Source organism: Orbicella franksi, chromosome 15, assembly GCF_964199315.1.
Source record: "Orbicella franksi chromosome 15, jaOrbFran1.1, whole genome shotgun sequence".
Classification (NCBI taxonomy): Eukaryota; Metazoa; Cnidaria; class Anthozoa; order Scleractinia; family Merulinidae; genus Orbicella; species Orbicella franksi.
This window is the reverse complement of record NC_138159.1, coordinates 19197005-19213258: the sequence shown is the minus strand read 5'-3', so window position 1 is coordinate 19213258 and position 16254 is coordinate 19197005. Positions and strand designations below refer to the sequence as shown.

The window sequence follows — 16254 nt, the reverse complement described above, 5'->3', positions numbered from 1 at the left end:
CGTCATTGGTAGGGAAATAACCACCGTACTAAAGATAGCCAAGGATAACGGAAGTTTTGAATTATGTGACTCGTGTGACTACTTTGCTAGCCCTTTACTTGTGGAAAACACCAATTAAATTTAATCGTGACTTTTAAGAAAGAAAGCTGTTGTTAATAGTGTTATTATCGTATCGTTTATATCGTTCATGTCCATACATATCCCAAAGAAAGTTCCAGATTAAGATCATTACTTCATCGGAGATTTCACAACGGCTACGACTGACAATGCAGTGATAGAATCTGTTGATCAAGTGATGTGATGTCTACAGTAACAAAAGAATCATCAAGAACTGCTTTGGAATGTGCAGTGCGTTTTGACTGTAGTGCTAAGCAAACACTTAAATTTTAAAAGCGCGGTTATAAGATCTAACAGATCTTCTTGTTGTCATTTATACGCACTTTCGTTGCGCATTCTCGTCCTTGTTCGTCCCTGATCTCTGCCGATACACGGTCATGTTTATTGTAACACTGCTCTCCCTCTGCGTTTCTAGTGGTCAGAACAAACTGTGCTTCAACTCCAACAGTTCCTTCTTCAAGTCCTTTGCCCTCAGCGACAGATTGACTAGCTTCAGTTTGCTGCAGTATTTTCAGTGTTCCAATTTCTTTGGTGTTGACAGTTTTCAACACCTTTGGATTTGGCACGAAATCCAACGTCGGAAGATCTTTCAGGTCACGCTCAGTTGGCTTAGTAGTTTGATCAACTCCTTCTAAGATTGTTTGTAATGACTTTTTCACTTGAGCGACTTCAGCGTTTGCTCTTCGTGTCAAAACTTTCTCAGCTTTATCCAACGATGATTTGATCACCTCTATTTGATGCTCAATCTCGGTCTTTTGCGTTGTTAGACTTTCGAGTGATTTCTTTGTTTGGTCTTCCACTGCTGCAAAAATAGTTTGCTTCTTCGCTTCAATATTGGCAATTAAATTGCCAACAGTCCTCTGAACGTCTTTAGTCCACACGCCCAACAACGACAAATTACAACAGAGCATCTAACTTTTTAATACGCACTCGTAGCGTTTCTCGCCATCTTGGATTACATTCTTCTTTTTCTAGTGCCAGTCCCCTATCGTTCTATAATAACTAGTTCCAGTTCTCTACATTTTGCCCTCTCTGGAAAAAGATGTTGTCCTCAACATGAACGAATAGACAATAGTCTCTTCTAGGTTATCTCATATAACAGTTCTTTGTACACTTGTATCTCATCCTGGGGTGAACAAAAGTATTCTGGTTGATCAGGCCAGAAAAACAGCGTAGGTTGCACTCAGGTGTCACTGTTCTATCTTTGCGGCAATATTACTTTCCAATGCCTAACGCCTTTATCTATAACACGATTTGACTTCCTTGTACAAAGAATATTCCGAGATAGAGAAAAAAAAATTCTCTCAATGAAAGGAGATTGAACCTCTACACACAAACAAAACATTGTACGAAATTATACAATACCAAAAGGAAACATTTAACAGTCTTATCTAGGATGAACGTAGCTTCAATAGGTGCAAATCAGTTCCTTTCTTCTCACGTTAATTTCTAAGGGTCTGCTAATAACACCACATATGCACAGGGTACATCGGCTGTGATGATACTGGAAAAGGTGCAAAATAGCTATAGGGCTGCAGAACAGGTTGTAGCATCCATGATACTGTGGCAGGTTGCCACAACTGCTGTGGGTACGATACTCTGACGCCTTGAACTCCTGCTGTAGAACTGGTTTGAAAGGAGGGTCATCCTAAGAGGTGGTCTGCTCATACGTTGTGACTGTCTAAGGGGTAAGCTATCTGCAGCCTCATCATCTCCTGTACCAACTGGTTGCTCTGGGTCTTCTTCTTCTCCCTCTTAGTCTGGGCTATCAACCTGACAAGGGTCAATGTCCTCTTCAACTACATGTGACTCTGGAACAATGCCACAATGATCCTCACATTGATTTCTTGTAGACTGGTAAAGTTCTTGGAGCTTATCAGGTGTGAGGCTAAGAATGTCCTCATCAGTAGTTCCGGTTGTCTCCTCTTGTGAAGCCTGCTGTCTGTTGGCCCTCCTAGATACTGTACGGCGACTCTTTGATGACTTAAGTGGGGTCTCAACTGGCAAGTAAGAACATGGTAATAGCATGTTGCGATGGAGAACTTTTGACCTTCCATTTCCACTCTCTGGCTTTACTTCATAAACTGGCATATCCTTCCACTTCTGAGTTACCAGATAGATTTCTTGCTCCCAGTAAGGTCGTAACTTTCCCGGGCCACCACGCTCAGTCATGTTTCGTACAAGAACACGATCTCCTTCACACAGCGCAGTGTGTCTGACTTTCTTGTCATACCGTTGTTTCCCCACGTCTGCACTTTTCTTTGCATGGGCAGAGGCCAAATCATAAGCTTCTTTCATTGCTCGTCGCCAATTTCTGACATATTCAGGATATGTAGAAAATCCCTCTGGAGGTTTCAAGCCAAACATTAAGTCAATAGGTAGTCTCGGGTTTCTACCAAACAGTAGATAGAAAGGTGAAAATCCAGTAGAGTCATGCCGGGTACAGTTGTATGCATGAACTACCTTATTGAGATGGTCACGCCAGCGGGATTTCTGTTTCTCCGGTAAGGCTCTCAGCATGGATAAAAGCGACCGGTTGAACCTTTCGACCCGCCCATTACCCTGCGGGTGATACGGTGTTGTCCGTGAATGTTTAATCTCACTGAGTTTCTCAAGGTTGTAGAAGAGCTTGTTTTCGAATTCTCCACCCTGGTCATGATGGATGGTTTCTGGGAATCCAAATCTCATGATAAAGTCATTATATAATTTATCAGCAGCAGTCTTCGCAGACTTATCACGGGTAGCATACGCTTGAGCAAATCTGGTGTAGTGATCCATGATCACCAATATGTACTGGTTTCCGCCCGAGCTTGGTTCGAGATGAACAAAATCCATGGAAACAAGTTGGAAAGGTGCTGTAGAAACAATGGGTTGAAGTGGTGCATTAACGTGAGTCGCAGGTTTTCGTCGCTTTAGGCAATGGCGCACTTTCGTGACATAATGGGTAATGTCTGCCCTCATAAACGGCCAATAGAAACGTTCTCTAGCTAGTTCCACTACTCTGTCTGTACCCAGGTGCCCCATGTTTTCGTGTAGTTCTTCATACACCCTTCTGTGGTATTTCTTGGGTAAGACCATTCGGTCTCTAGATCCAGATTTGTGGCAAAGAATTCCATCTTCAGCAATGAACAGTTTGTTCCACTCATGTAAGAGCTGTCGTACAATAGCTGACTCTTCCTGTCTCTCCTGATAGGTCGGACGGCTTCCGACTTGCATAAAGTGCAAAACACGACCGATTGTGGGATCTTCTTGTTGAGCTGCGATAAGTTCACTAGGTAGCATAGTTGGAATGTTAACACACTCTTCCTTTAAGATATCAGGCACTGCTGTAAGTGATGACAACCAAGCGGTCTGAACAGTGTTAGTTTCATGGATTGAGGAAGTGACAGCATCCAGAACATCTTGACTAGCTACTTCTGAACTTTCCATATAGTTCTCAAAGCTGACTGGCATTCGGGACAGGGTGTCAGCATCCGCATTGGCTTTTCCTGGTCGATACTTGATTTCAAAGAGGAAATCGGCCAATTCATTAATCCACCGCAAACCTGTGGCATTGAGCTTTGCTGATGTTAGAATGTATGTAAAGGGGTTGTTATCCGTGAAAACAGTAAACTTTGGAGAGTAATAAAGGGAATCACGGAAATGGTCAGCCACTGCCCATTTTAGAGCCAGAAACTCAAGCTTGCCTGCATGAAGGTGGTACTTCTTTTCAGCTGGTGACAGTGCTCGTGAACCATAAGCAATTACTCTCATGACCCCATCATGGTTTTGGTACAACACTGCCCCAAGATCGTCTTTACTTGCATCAGTGTGTAGAGTGAATGGTTTTGAGAAATCTGGATAAGCCATAACAGGTGAATGACTGAGGTGTCTCACTAACTCTTGAGGGACGAGTTGCTGTTCCCTACCCCAACAGGCTGGTGTCTTTGAGGGTGGTTGACCATCCTACCCAGTGCTAGTTAAGAGATCATAAATTGGTTTTGCAATTCTGGCAAAGTTCTTAATGTACCTTCGGTAGTAACTTAATATTCCGGCAAGCTGTCTGACTTCACCAACAGTTCTAGGTGACACTTCCTTTAACTTCTCGATAGCCTTAACACACCCTGGGTCCATCCGGTAACCATCACCTGACACAACTCTTCCTAGAAACTGGACCTTACGTTCAAACAAACTACATTTACGCGGCTTCAACTTCACTCCATGTTCACGCAACTTTCTTAACACGGTTCTCAGGTGCTCGACATGTTCTTCAAATGTCCTGCTAAATACTATGATGTCATCAAGGTATGGTATGGCCACTTTGTCCCTCAGTTCACCCAAGCACCGTTCCATACACCACTGGAAATTGGCAGGCGCATTCATCAATCCAAATGGGATCCTTATCCATTCGTACAGCCCCCATGGTGTAATGAATGCTGTGGCTGCTCTGCTCTCCTTGCTCACAAACCCCTGGTGGTATGCCTTACCCTGATCGAGAACACTGAACCAACTATTTCCATCAAGACTATCCAGGGTTTCTTGGACTCTAGGGATAGGATGTCTGTCAGCAATAGTCCTGCGGTTAAGTTCTCGGTAGTCGATGCATAGTCTCAGAGACCCATCTTTCTTTCGGACACAGACAACTGGAGAGGAATATGGAGACTTAGATTCAGTGATGAAATTCTGGTTCAGAAGGTCTTCAATGTACTGTTTCACCTCTGGGTACAACGGTCGAGGGATTGACGTGTACTTCTTCTGCACTGGCTGGCTATCCTTCAAGTTAATCTCCATTTCCAGATCAGAGATGCAACCAATATCTTCTTCACTGGATGAGAATGACTCATACTCTTCCCTCAGCATTGTCTCAGCTACAATTCGCTGATCTTGGTTTAAGCCACTAAGGTTAACTGCCGGGAGATGGTTTTTGCTTTCTCCATCTTGTTGCCCAGAAGGAGTTGGTCTTGTCGGCCCTTGAGGCTCGTGCTCCCTTAGATGTTGTTGGTCGGTCCGGATACTGCATTCACGCGGCCTCACGTCTGCCGCAGTCACCGATTTCACTGTCTGAAGAACTCCTAACGAGGTGCGGCTCTTAAGCGTGATGACATGATCTGTACCATTGTACACAGCAACTTGTACACGGGATGATTTTCCTGGTTTGATGTTGAACAAAGTCTCATTAACTTCCAAGCCCTCTGGCAATAATTGTACTAGTTTGGCTCAAACAACACTGGTGTTTGCTTGTACACAGGTCCTGCATTTGCACGACAACTGACAGCAACTGTGCTATCCTTAGGTATGACCACATTTTTTCTTCCAGTTCTCAGTTTACAAATGGCATCTGAACTTGAACTCTGAATGAAGTTTACCAAGGCATCTAATTTTGCCTTATCTTTTCCAGGGAAACTCTTGTAAATAATTGGCCTGGGATTCTGGTCCTGGCTTACCAGCTGTTCAATGACATTGTATCCCAGAATAGGACAGTCTAACATTTCTGATGTTACAAGGAAAGGCACTAACATTTCTTCTTGACTACTATCACTGCTGAGAGAGGTTAACTTCACTCTGACTTCCACCCACCCAACGTAGGGTACCTTAGTCCCATTTACTGCTGTTAAATTTAGATTCGCATCCAGGAGCTCTGACAACTGTCTAATAGCTACTTGTCCTAGGTGTTGCTGAAGCAATTCGACTGATATTATGGATACCTGGGCACCAGTGTCCCATAGCAAGTCACATTCACAGTCATTGAGGAAGCACTTTACCATACACTTCTTACCAACAAGGCCAATAACTTTGGCATGTTCACTTGGAGTTAAATGGCTAACACAGGCTGGGTCTACAAAATCTTTAGACTTACTCGTACTTGCCTCAGAGAGATGACTTATTGTTTGGCACAACACCTTGTGTTCAGACCAGTGTCCTTTCTGACATTCTGCGGAACAATACCATACACTTCGACACTGACTACATCTCTTAAACTGTCCATGCTCAACTCCAGTTTTACAGCAGTTGTTACACTGGTGAGACTTGAGTGGATTTACGACTGTTTCCCGTCTCGCGGAAGCAGTCGATTCCTGTTTAACTGCTTCCTACACCCTGTTGCAAAATGAGAGTCGCTCCCACACTTAAAACAGTGATTGCAATACTCCTTCTTGTTTTCAAGGCAGCTTGAGCACAAAGGTGGTCTTCTTCTCTCCGGCCACTTCCCATGGGGTATACTTTGGTCGGTGCTCTTCTTTCTGACCTCACTTTTCAATGCCTCAACTTCTGACCTGATTGCACTAATAGCTGTTAGAAGATCATTCTGAGGGGTGTTTTTCTTGTTTTCTTCCTTTCCGTTAGGTGAGTCATCAGAAGATACTGCAGATACTGATAACGCTGGTGGTTTGGTCTTGCTATTGTTCCTTAGCTTTTTGTCCCTCTCCTTTTCTGCTGAGGCTGCCATACTCATCTGTTGCATTAACACTTCATCTGATACATTGGGGTCCTTCAGGAATGGGTGAATCTTAGCACGAATACTTTCATCCTGCAAACCAGTTTCTACTGTTCGAAGAAACAGACGCTGTACGTGCCCAGAGTCATACTGTAGGGATGTGTCATCATCTTCTTCACTACATGCAAACAGAATCTGCTGCCTCAGATCTAGGGCATTCATCAAAAACACCTGAGGTGATTCTTTTGGGCTCTGACATAATGATGCTAGTGTTTGATAGAGTTCTGATGTATTCTTCGCACCATAGTGGCTACGGAGAATTTTCTTTAACCGATCCAATGTTAGGTCTTTGTAAGTTTCCAGGTAACTTCTAAGCACCATACCAGGTGTGATCGAACGAATAACACCATCAACAATTTCATTTTCAGCATAACCCTGGGCCAACCCCGTTTGAATTTGACGCGCCAGTGAGGAGAAGCTAATTTTATCTTTCTGCTCAGGCTCCCCGATTTGACCACTGATCTTAAATTGTCTACGTAAAGCGCTGGTTGCCAAGAGTTTTTGGACCGAGTCTTCCTTCGCTACAGTGGGAGGTTTGGAATCACTTTGAACAATCTTTCCACTCTTACCTTCTTCCTTGATGCCAGAAGATGGTTTTTCTGTCAACAACTTTTTCACACCTTCAAGGTAAGGAACAACTTCGGCTTCTTTTAACTTGCCAATTCCTTCCTCGAGTTGCTGAACGATAAGTTTCGCCACGAATAGTTTGCTTTTCCCTTCAATTCCGACTTTTAAGAACTCTGCAATTCGCTCGAGTGAACTCCAATCCGCGGCATAAATGTTAGACTGTATTTCAAGTTGAAGGTCTTCGGCCATAGTGTGTCCTTCGCTCTTCTCCACACGGGTTGACAAATATGGCGGGCAACTTACAAAGCACGTGGTCGCCAAGAAAACACAGATAAGCTCAAAAACATACCAAAATCGTTCGAAACGAGCGGTTCCTACTGTCCTTCATTGTCCTTGAGTTTTAGGTCCTGGCAGGGTCGCCAATTTTGTTAGTCCACACGCCCAACAAACGACAAATTACAACAGAGCATCTAACTTTTTAATACGCACTCGTAGCGTTTCACGCCATCTTAGATTAACACCGCGGCAAAACGTATGCGCATGCGTTAACTTCAGCATTTCCGGTGTCACAGTGATATGTGTATCCCCGTGATATGTGTATCCCCACACACATATCACTAGTGATATGTGTATCCCCTCAAAAATGGCGACCAGTGATATGTGTATACCCCACCCCCCTCCCCTCTACTTTAAAAAGCAATATCCTCCTTGAAAGCGCTCTCGTCGTCCGGTCGCTTACTGGACGAACGACTAACCCAAACAGGCTTAAAACACAAATCTCAATTTTTGTAGTTGAAAAAGTTTACGTATCTGCTGCTGGAATTGTGTTCTTGATCCTAACTGGTTTTCTGCGAGCAGGATATAATGAATTTAAAGTTGAACACCAAATGGATCTAGATATATTTCAATTTGAGTTTCACGGTACCGGATTTCTAGGACAATATTAATTGCGCGATGCATTCTCACCCCTCGAGTAACGCATATTCTCCACTGTTCATCGCCTTGCTTGCATCTGAATTATTCGTGGAGTGAAACACATATCACGGCTTCGACCCGATCGCCATAAAATGATTAGTGGCACTCGTGTATCCCCTGCACCCGCTTTTCAGTTCGACTTTTTGTAAGATATGTTAAGTCTCAAGCTGTATACATTGCTATACTGTGAATAGTGCTAGCACGTTTCGTAATATTCGACGTTTATTCTTCGGCAGTTAGCCTAGATTACGGCTGTCTTCAGGGGATACACATATCACTGCGCCATGTAATAATTAGTGATATGTGTATCCCCTGCATGCGGTCGGCGACGGTGTACAACCGAGGTCAGTGAAACTCCAGAAATCCCAAGCTATGAATAAATGCCGGGTGTGAATATTTCTAGCGAGCCAGTTTTGACAATGCAAATGTCATGGGCATTTTTCTTCTTGGGTAGAAAGCCAATATAACAGCGGTGTCCATGGGGATACACATATCACTAGTTCATGAAATAATCAGTGATATGTGTATCCCTTATTATCCCGTGCACGCGTGCACGCGTTTTTAGTGGAATTATCGAGTTCCAAACTTCAGTGAACCCAAGCCGTGTAAAAACGTCGGGTGCTAATATTGCCTGCAGTTTTGACAAGGTTGATGCGCTATATTATAACAGTTGTGTTTCTGGGGATACACATATCACTGCGCCATGAAATAATTAGTGATATGTGTATCCCCTGCACGTGATTTCAGTTTAGATATTTAGACATTCGAGTTGCAAACTCCGCAAACCTCAACCTGGGTATAAACGTCGTAGCGAGTAAGCAGCCAGCACGTTTCGGCAATAATTGGCCATTTTCTTCGATCAGGTAGATAGCCAATCTAACGGCTGTGTTTAGGGGATACACACTGAGATCACTGCGCCATGAAATAATTAGTGATATCCGTATCCGCTGTTCGAAGTTTTAGTCAGATATACAATCGAGTCGGTTGGAACTCAACCAAACTCAAGAAATCCTAATCTGCTCCGTTGGGCGCGAATTCATTTCTGGTTTCTTCTACTCTTTACAGCGCTCGTCGGAACCTCGCAACCGAGTCGCCATTTTGTTCGTTGAATGCCCAGGCGCGTATCAGTGTTTTGTGTATCCCCACAGGGGATACACATATCACTAGTGATATGTGTGCGGGGATACACATATCACGGGGATACACATATCACTGTGACACCGGTTTGCCCGTGTTGTTCGGTGGTTCAGATTAATTTTGCTGTTCGCCTCGCGGTGTTTAAGCTTGTTGTTGTGAATCAGCAGCCACAGATGAAAGAAGAAAGGACCACAAATACCAAAAAGGTATGTAGACAATAACTTGTTACAATTACTGGTCCTGGAAATGTTCGTTGGACCCTTTAGGAAATGCTCCGCAGTGGCCGTCATTACTGATTAGTAAGCTTTTTGTCAGTTCGTGTTGTAGATACATACATTTATTTGATAAGTAGGTTTTAAAAGTATGCAACTGTACCGCTGATGTGGACCTACTACTACTAAGTCTGGATAAGGAAAACAGAAATTTACAATGCAATCGTCATAATACTAAAAATAGTGTACAATAATGGTTAAAAAGAGGGATCAAATAATTTTAAAATATCTAAAGTTAGGGTTCTTCTTCTTATTTATGCCTGGTTTTTTTTTTTTTTTTTTTTTTTTTCAATTTGTTGCTTGGACTGCTACAAGATTATTTCCGTTGAAAATTTTTTTCATGGTGACAGAGAAGGTTCGTAAGTCTATTCGTTGTTTATCGATTTTATTTAGCCTATAATACTACGAATTTCATAATGGAAGTGATCTCACGATTTCAACTTGTTGAGCCGATCATGAGAAGCTCACTTAAAACTCAGGCTACATGTAATAGTCAAGCACCTGCATGAAAATACAAATTTTCGGTTTGGAAATAAATTTCAATTTTACTTTCAGAATTTCATGATTACAACAGCAGCAAGATTGGTGAGCCATTCTAAATAAAATGCCAGAGAACATTGAGGTACCATAAGATTTTCATTCAGGATGGATAGGTCAAAGGAGTCTTCAAGTTGTACATTACCAGTAATAAGAGGCAGAACACCATTACAGAACTGTGTAGTAACTCAATCATTTGAAACAATAAATTTATTAAAATTTAAAATCATTTCAGTGACTTATATGATTTTCTATGTTACAATAACATGTTTCCTTTATGTGCCACTGTTTTGCTAGCCTATCCATATGTACACAAAAAGACTGTTCAACTAACCGGACAAGTTTTTAATTCACAGTATTTTAAAGTTATAGCTTTCAGATTTTAAACTACCTTACTTTAAACTCACTTGAAGTACATTTGAAATCTGAAGGTTTACAAACATTGGCGGCTCCCTGAGGAGCCTGCTTTTTTGACCATCCACATCCCTTCGGCTTGTGCCGAAACCTCAAATTCTTCCAGAATTGATAACATCTCAGAATGCCCCATGTTGCTGGATAAATAATCCCTCTTCTCTTTGACGTGTATTTGTTTTCTGAGATCTATAAAAAGAATGGCATTGTTGCAAGTTAGTTCACTGGAACTACTTTTATGTCCTTACCTTTCAAGGGGTTAAATGTGAAGAAAGGTAAAACATCCAGTAATTTTACTTCATTATATAACAGAACTGACATTTATATTGGGGTAAAGCTGTGTCTGCTGTTCTCGTTAAGAAACATGCAATAATTAATTAAACAGACTTTTTAAACTGAGTGGCCTTATGGTCTTCCAAGGAGACCTGTATTTTAAATACAGATAAGAATAAAACAGGGCAAAGTACGTGAAATATGCTATTGTGCACAACAAAACAAGAGTTCTTTTTTCCTCAAATACACGGTGTTCTTCACTCAATCTTGGATCTTCCCAGAGAATAGACTGCAAAATGACATTGAAAAGACCAGTTGCAGTTTTGTCAGCAAACTCTTTCATCTGTCCAGGAGCATACAGTGGCACAGCATCACTGCTTTCATAATGATGTTACAATGATATTTAAAATTTTCCGATCAGCTGTTCAAATGAATTTTCTGAAATTAATACAAAAGGTAAATATCTATTTTACTTATTTAAATAAATTATTGAAATAATTTTATTTATTAAATTTAAATATTTGATTCTCTGCTTGTGTCAATCACTGTCATGTGCTGGTCTTAACACATCCTCTTACTTATTGGATTGCACAAATGCAATACCTTTATCAGAAATATAATCTTGAAATGGTATCTGTTACCCTTACCGGTCACCTAAACAACATGTTATTTTGATTGTTACCTAAGTCACTAGTCAATATTCAAACAAAAATAATTAGCAGTTTTCCAAATCATTGAAAGGATGAGACTTGAATAGTTTGTGGCAACTCTGACGCAGCATTTTTTTCTTGGCCAAGAGACTCCTCAGATAACTCTTCCAAATAATTGCCATAATAATTGAGAAGTCCTCTAAATCCTTCTCATTAGTGCTTATGACTTCAACTGAATGATAAAATTTATGATATTGTCATTGACCATGTGCAATACATGTAAATAATGATAATCTGTTTGAATGAGTTTTGATCAGATGGTGTTATTATAGTGTCCCATGGATTATCATGATGTCAAACAATTATCCTTCAAAATACTTGTATCTTGTATGTCTTGTATCTTTACATTTCAGGTAAGTGATACTAACCTGATAGTTGAGTTAAGTCATGGATTGCTGTTGTCATCTTGTTACAAACTGTTTTATCCATTGTAAATTCACAATAGCAATTTATTTTTACCACCCCAAATGATGTTTGTATTTGTATTTCTGCCATGGACGTTTGCTGGCTTTTTGGGTACTGCAGGTCTATTCCACAAGCCTCTTCTAGAAATTTAAGTCTTTAGAACAGCAATTGGAAATGGTTCTGAACTATTTGGAGGCGTTCACTACTGCTATGTTGCTGCTTTAAGTTCTTGTGTAGTCCTAAAATTGGTAAATTGCAAGATCTAAATAAAAAATTTTTTTAAAAAAAAAAGAAATAAACATATTAGTGATGAGTTTGTTTGTATCCAGATACTGAAAATGGATGTCCAAAAAGCATATCCCCCCACTAATGAAAAATGGAGTAGGTAAATTTTTAGTGAAATTTTTCATGAAGTGGGTGCTCATAGGGTTCCTGGACACCCCTATAACTGAATCCTCGGTGTGGAGATAACATTGCAGTACTACTGAATTTCAATAAGTATATGTGAAACTGACATTAATTTTAGACGATATTATTGGTGCAATTTTATGGGTTTGGTCTTAGGAAAAATAGGTTTGTCAAGTGGCATAAAGTTCTTGTTTTGCTGTCTTTAAAATTATTATTTTTCTTTAAATTCGTTTGGCAATTAATTTTTCAAAATAATATTTCCCAGCTTCTGTGCTACCTTTTTCTTTACACAATATACCAATTTTAGACTGAACTGCCTGAGGTGGCTTTTTGCTACCTGCACCCCAACAATTAATTTTAGTGAAGCAATTGACCGTACTGTACTGTAGTCAAGAAGAGTAAAATAAAAATGTGAGGTACATTAAATGCAAATAACACTCCAACATCAGTACTGCGAGATAATTTTATAGGTACCTTTTGAAGTTTGTCATCTGAGGTCTGTTTATTTCCATCTTAGTGGAGAACCATACATGCGTAAGACTTGGATCATTTAACACGAAATATAATTAAATTTATAATGAATTTTTTTGGTATCATGTCTATTTTGCCCCAAATTTTACAAAATTTGATACAAACAACTTGTTTATTGTTGCAACAAAAATCTTTGAAAGAGTATGCTTTCCTTTTCCTTAATTTCATTTAATTTGCTGGTAAGGAGATTCCGAAAATCCTTGCAGCAATCCAAGGCAGTGCGAACCTGCGTGTCTATTATAATTAACCGATGTCTAATTAACTGACCTGCCAGTAGTTCGTAACACCGGCGGCTTCTAGTCAGGATGCGAGGTAAACCTTGTTTCTTCGTCCACTCTGGTACAGTATTTGTAGCACCACCTTGCACCTGGCTTGTACCCATGACATGTTGCTCCTATGGCATCCAGGACTGCAAAAAGTCTCGCAGGAATCCGCTGTTTCCTAACGCCTCGCGAATGGTTTTCTCTAGGAACCAAACATCTGTTGTTGCTCGTCCGTATTTCGTCCCAGTGAACACGGCAAACTGTTGAGCCCACTTGAGTTCGGCAGCTCTGGTTAAATCTTCAGACAGAAAATATTTTTTGCCGGCACATTTACGGCTGCTTTTGTTGGCTTTCCCACATTTTTCTGCGAAGGAACCGCACAACCAAACCAACGCAACAAGGAGAACTACGTAAAAAAAAAAAAATGCTCTTGTCGAGCACGAACGCGCCCGAAATTCTCTCATATTTTGTTGTTGGTGCAAACACCAAACCCCTGGGTGCAAGCGCTTGAAACTTAAATGAAAAATAAACTTTTCAACGAGACAAACCTTTCCCCTACTTTCTTTTGCTATCTCTTACTTTTTGTTTTCAAACTTCGCGGTACGAGATTTTATCTTGTTTACATTGGATTTTAATACGTAACCGGAAATGCGTAATTTACCGGAAACTCAAATTTGTACTCATGCGCAGTGCGTTTTACCGCGGTGTTTCTTGGATTACATTCTTCTTTTTCTAGTGCCAGTCCCCTATCGTTCTATAATAACTAGTTCCAGTTCTCTACACGTCCCTCTTCACCTCTTAGCCTCGTTATATGATCTTCGCATAGTCTTCATCAAGTTTACTAACAGCAGTCAGCTTTGCTTGTAAATTACGCTTCTGTGTTTCAATCATTGATTTGATTTCAATCTTCCGTCTTTGAGCTTCGTCTTCTATGTGCTCCAAAGCATGACCAGGATGATCTATCAAAACACAAGATTGGCAAACTGCCATTTCACAGTTCTTACAAAAGTACTTTAGCTCTTCGTTCTCGTGCCGTTGCTTTGTACAGAACACAGGTCGCTTTAGCACATCCTCATAGTCCTTGTCTTGAGAGTCTTTCAGCGCCAGAACACGGTGATCTTTATTGCTTCGCATGATGTTGTGTGCAGTTACGCACTCTTGACAGTGAAATAAGAAGTCTCGAAGCTTTTCTTCTCGCAGTTCCCACATCTTACTTGACTACTTCTGCACTCTTTGATTGCCAGCACATCAATCAAGCCATTCAGATAAAGACTGGTTGGAAGATCTTTCAGATCGCCACTTTCAGGTACTCTGCTAACGGCTTGACAATTCGGGCATCTGATGGTGTCGCGGCCATGGCTCGTGCTATGCCGTTGTTTCGAGCAGTGCAGACAGAAACTGTGTAAGCATGGCAAATTTTTTGGATCGGTAAATATGTCGGAACACACCGAGCAAGACACTTCTTCACGAAGATTACGGAGCAACGTTTTGACATCCATGTCGTATTCAGAAACAAGCGAGTAAAGCAAGGTTTCCGCGGAACTCAACTCGAAACAATGAAGTCTTGTTACTGTCTTTTTTTAGCTCTTCTTGGAATCGTGGCTGTTTATTATGCTAATCTTTTCCCTTGTTCAAACCAATCATGGAACGTTTCTTTAAGAGCCTTGGTCATTTTGTCTTGCATACTGATTCCTAAGAAGGTGACCCTGAGGCACTCCGCCTTAAGCTTGTTGATCAGATGTCGGTAAAACATTGATCAGAAATAAAGACTTCTGCTTTGGAGTTTGTATATCAATTCCTTTCTCTCTGAATAGACTTCATTTGTTTTGTTCACGCGCAAACGATGGACAGCTCATTTTGTTAGGGTGTGTTGGTCAGAACTTCAAGCAATGGTTTCAACTTACGGACTCGCGAAGACTCGCGATTATCTGCGAGTCGCGCGTCCCTCGTGAGCCAGTTCGCGCGCCACGTGTCGATCTCCCACGGCAGGAAAAATGCTTCTTGGCAGTCTGTTATGATCAAACTTACTTATGTCATTATGGACTGTAATTTTTACATGGCAATGACATCTTATCCATCCTCTAAAATCTTTCCTTTTTATCTGCGCCTGTGATGAAAGCCTCATTTCTCCTTACCATCTTATGGCAAATGTAAGAAGACACGTAATGGAAATACAAGACCCAATCATGACAGTTGAAAACGTTTGACTAAAACCCAAATTATCTCAAAAGTACTTAATGAAATATTGTGACTCATTAAGAAGAAATTTGATATCGATTTTTTTCTTTGAACGGTGAAGATCACTGGCCAGATTGAATTTAGACTATGAGTAGTCCCTCTTTCGCTTAGTCCGTCGTGCGTGACGCGAAAGAAATTCGCTAGAAAAAAATGGCCGCGCGAAGTCCTGGGAGCTAGGAGCGCTCGAAAGGAGGGACTACCGCCTAAGCCCAAGAGTTTGCCCTTTCACGGCCGAGTGATTTCCCGGTGTAGGATTTCTCATCTTGACGTCCTTTTATTATCGCCTGTTATCAATAGCCCCAGGAGATCTGAATAAAATTGCTCTACTCTACTCTTCAAGTAGCCAGGCAAAAACATATGCCGTCAGTGTTCGTTCAGCGAAACTGCCAAAGAAGTTTTAAAAAGATGACGGCGAAAGAGGCCTTTTGTAACGATTTTCGCTGCGTCTAAAAGTTATTGCGAAAATTTCAACAGAGTTTCAACCTAGAATTTACATGATACATTATACATTACACATAGGAGATCATCCAACTGCGGTGAAATGTTTCCCGATAGCAGCGGAAAATTTCAGGTAAATGTCCGGTTCCAAGTGAGAGTCCGGTTCAATCTTTCAAATGGACGGCAGAAAAAGGCCAAGCTCAGTGAATTTATAGTCCCTGACTTAGACGATGTTGTTGAGCAGCGAAATCACTAACACGCTCGCAGTCGGGTTGGAGGCAGAAAGCTTTAACAAACAAAACACTAGATGAATTTAAATCTTTCCAAAGCCTGTTGGCAGATTCGCAAGAACATCACGGCTTGCGAAGCTCGATTCCAACCCTTCGATTTGCTCTGGTACCGCTTCGATTTGCTCCGGTTCCAAAACATTCCTGCAAGACGTCTCAGGTATCTCGAATGTTGACAAGACGTTGTCAACGCTCCTAACATAAGCCAATCAT

The 16254-nt window shown here is 41.2% G+C and overlaps 1 pseudogene across 1 annotated transcript; it reads right to left on the bottom strand.

Annotated features, from left to right (window-relative positions):
• Positions 1 to 10188: 10188 nt before the first annotated feature.
• On the bottom strand, positions 10189 to 13779 carry LOC145469353 (uncharacterized; annotated as a pseudogene). Its single transcript, XR_014042299.1, has 4 exons — positions 13083 to 13779; positions 11840 to 12138; positions 10956 to 11199; positions 10189 to 10677 (listed from the first exon to the last, which is right to left on the bottom strand). The product of XR_014042299.1 is annotated as an uncharacterized LOC145469353 (transcript).
• Between the last annotated feature and the right edge of the window lie 2475 nt (positions 13780 to 16254).